A 3,752-nucleotide genomic window follows, 5' to 3' on the forward strand; every position below is an offset into this window, starting at 1 on the left:
TGCAGTTGAGCTACTGGCCTGTTCTGCATCCAGCGTCTTTCTGAATGCACATTCAGTGCTGCTGGAGGGTTTGTAATGGATCATAGAGTGCGCCTGTCCACAGACTCCATTGATATGCTCACGTTTATAAAAATTAATCAGTCTTGGATCAGCAGCTATCAAGCACCTGATGCTGATGTAACTAATTGAATTTTCTATTTATGTGAGATCCCTTGAAGACTGCCTATGCTGACTATCCTATTCCTCCTCAATCTTGATGATGCTAGCTTCCAACAATATTTTGGTTTAGGACACCACCACCACCATCCAAGGCCCAATTTTTCTGCCCTTCTTTAACAGGGGCATGTAATTACAATTCTTGATATAATAATTAAATGCAGGGCCCGTTCCTGCACCCAACAAGATTAACTGTGAGGGCTTAGAGTGTTCTGGTACCACCACCACCAAAGTCCCAATTTTTCTGCCCCTGTTCAACAGGGGCATGTAATTCCAATTCTTGATATAATATTTCACAGCAGGGCCCGTTCCTGTGCCAAACAAGATTAACTGTGAGGGCTTTCAGTGTTCTGGTACTACCACCACCACCAAAGGACCAATTTTTCTGCCCCTATTTAACAATTTTCGATATAGTATTTCACAGCAGGGCCAATTCCTGCACCCAACAAGATTAACTGTGAGGATTTAGAGTGTTCTGGTACCACCACCACCACAGTCCCAATTTTTCTGCCCCTGTTCAACAGGGGCATGTAATTCCAATTCTTGATATAATATTTCACAGCAGGGCCCATTCCTGTGCTCACCAAGAGTAACTGTGAGGGCTTACAGTGTTCTGGTACCACCAACACCTAAGGCCCAATTTTCTGCAGAGTATATAGGGCAGGCCGTATAGTATACATACTGCTGTTCAGAGTATAGAGTACCTGGGGGCCTGGGGGACCCCCAAGCCATTTTTTTTAAATTTAAGTGCGGGGTTCCCCTTAATATCCATACCAGACCCAAAGGGCCTGGTAATGGTCGGGGGGGGGAACCCATGCCGTATTTTTCAATGATTTTCATCTAAATTACCAGGACCCGACAATACATTACAGCCGCGAGCAGTTTTAAATGACTTTTTTCCTTTAGAAATATCATTTTGCTGTGGTATTGTTCGAAACACGGGAAAACTGTGCCACTTTACAGGCATACTATAGACACCCCCCAGGCATGATATTTAAAGGAATATTTAATTTGTATTCTTTCACTTTAAGCATTATTAAAATCCCTGCTCCTGAAAAAACCTCCGTTTTTAAAACTTTTTTTGCATTGATACATGTCCCCTGGGGCAGGACCCGGGTCCCCAAACACTTTTTATGTCAATAACTTGCATATAAGCCTTTAAAATGAGCACTTTTGATTTTTCACGTTCGTGTCCCATAGACTTTAATGGTGTTTGCGTGTTCGAACAAATTTTTTGCATGTTCTGCTGCGAACCGAACTGGGGGGTGTTCGGCTCATCCCTATATATCATATGTCATATATAGATAAATACAAACTTGGTCCCCAGCACATTTGAACCTATTATATCATTTATACTGTATGCAGTGGTACTCCCTTGGGAGTAGCTGGGTAGATTGGTCCTTTTGCCTTCCCTTAGTGGTGAACTGCCCTGAACCAGGCCCAAGCTCACTGACACACATGTAGCATAAAGTTGACTTTATTAATAAATAAAAGCCCTGTGAGCAAAATGTTTAGTTAAACAGTATATTAATAACAATACAAGATGAATAATAATTTTATAACCAAAAACAATTATAACTGACCAACGAGTTAAAGCGGATCTTCAGTCATTTTTTCAACTTTCCATCCATTAAATCTTCTGCCCTTGTTGTTTTAAATTTGGATAGTAAAACTTTTTTTCTGTCAGTAAATACCTTATACAGCCCACTTCCTGTTTCTTGTCTGGTCATTAGCCTAGGCTTATGACATCATGCACATCTCTCTCTCTCAATCTTGTGAGAGTTTGCCAGGAAAGGAGGGGGGATGAGTCATAAGAGGGCCAATGAGAGCTGCAGAGCTGGAGGTGTGCCTCTGTGTGTGTGTGTGTGTAAATCCAAGAAGTGAAGAGGCAGCAGCTTCAGCTGCCCACAGTTAAAATGGTTGCAGCCAGCCTTAGTAGGGAGATTTCTGCAGCATATTTGGCAGGTATAGGATCACAGCATATATAAAATAAAATGCAAACTGGTTGGAGAGAAGCTTCAGAATGGCAAAGATGTTTTTATTACAGATTACAGTTCAAAGGGCATTGACTATGCCATTGGCCATTGGAGGGGTAGAAGCTCAGTTCAACTGGCACATGGATTCCTGTTGGAGAGCTCTCTCCTTGAAGAATATTTGGGCTTCAAAGAGGAGAGAGAGACTCCAAACGTCCTAAGAAGTCCCTACAATAGGCAGCAAGTAAAGTGACTCCAGAATAAAAGCTGGTGGCAAAAATAACTCTCACCACAACTGCAGGTCCTGATCAGGGCATAGAAGGCCAGGTAATGCCATACAGATGGGACACCCCCCTCAAGCTCTTCTTTGCAGCTTGGCACAAGAGCACAGCAGGCAAGTCTTTCTCTCTGCCTCTCACAGAGCTCAGTCCTCTCTTTGCAGATCTGTCCTAAGCACTCTGCAGCTCTGCACACACAGCTCTCTGCTCATTGGCTTTCTGGGTCTCCACTTAGCAGCACAGTTCACAACAGCAGCTTTATTCCCCCCTTGTCCCCATTGTGAGCTCACCTTCTCCTACTCTATGATGTCAGTGGGCAGAGGGTAAGTCCAAGCTGAGAGCTCCAAGCCATTCTCTGTCCTGCAATTTCAGGTCCCCACCAAAATTGCTGCCACTTCACCTATGCTGGGGACACTTTCTGCTCTCTGCACTTTCCCTCTCCAGGTCTCTGTTTGCATGGGGAAGTGACCAGTCGAAGCCCCCCTCAATTCTACCTGCTTCTCCAGGCTGAAATGTTCTATCCAGCAGCAGTGTAAGACATAGAAACAGGCTGTGAGGATGTAGCAGGAAGCACTCTGGCTATGTGGGCTACATATACAGTGCCTTGAAAAAGTATTCATACCCCTTGCAAGATTCCACATTTTGTCATGTTACAACCAAAAACGTGAATGTATTTTAGTGGGATTTTATGTGATAGACCAACACAAAGTGGCAAGTAATTGTGAAGTGAAAGGAAAATGATCAATGGCTTTCAACATTTTTTACAAATAATAATGTGAAAAGTGTGGTGTGCATTTGTATTCAGCCCCTTTTACTCTAATACCTCTAACTAAAATCTAGTAGAACCAATTGCCTTCAGAAGTCACCTAATTAGTAAATAGAGTCCACGGACATGCTTGGGATACATGCTACCGGAGGGCTCTGTAGCTCTCATCCAGCTTTATCTCTGCCCAGACCAGCCTGCTTAATTCAGCTGTCTGCTCCTTGTGCGGTTTTTCTCCCAAAAACCGCACCCGCAATCCGTACTGCGACCAGTACCTTTCCCTGATGGAGGGGAGAACTTTTCCCTGGTGTCGCTGCTCAGGGGCTAGCGCTTTTTTCCAGAGTTCGTAGCGAATAGAATCACACCATCCCAGCAGGACTTGCTCTGATACTGGTCCTCTGTGCTGTATCTGTGGAGTTACAAGGAACTTCCTCAGCTGAAGTGCTGGTCACTGGACAGAGGGTCCAAGACCTCTGCCCCACACCTGTGGCAGTTTCGGAGTCTCAGGGTGAGAAGGTGGCA

The sequence above is a fragment of the Aquarana catesbeiana genome, linkage group LG02, assembly GCF_042186555.1.
Source record: "Aquarana catesbeiana isolate 2022-GZ linkage group LG02, ASM4218655v1, whole genome shotgun sequence".
NCBI lineage: Eukaryota > Metazoa > Chordata > Amphibia > Anura > Ranidae > Aquarana > Aquarana catesbeiana.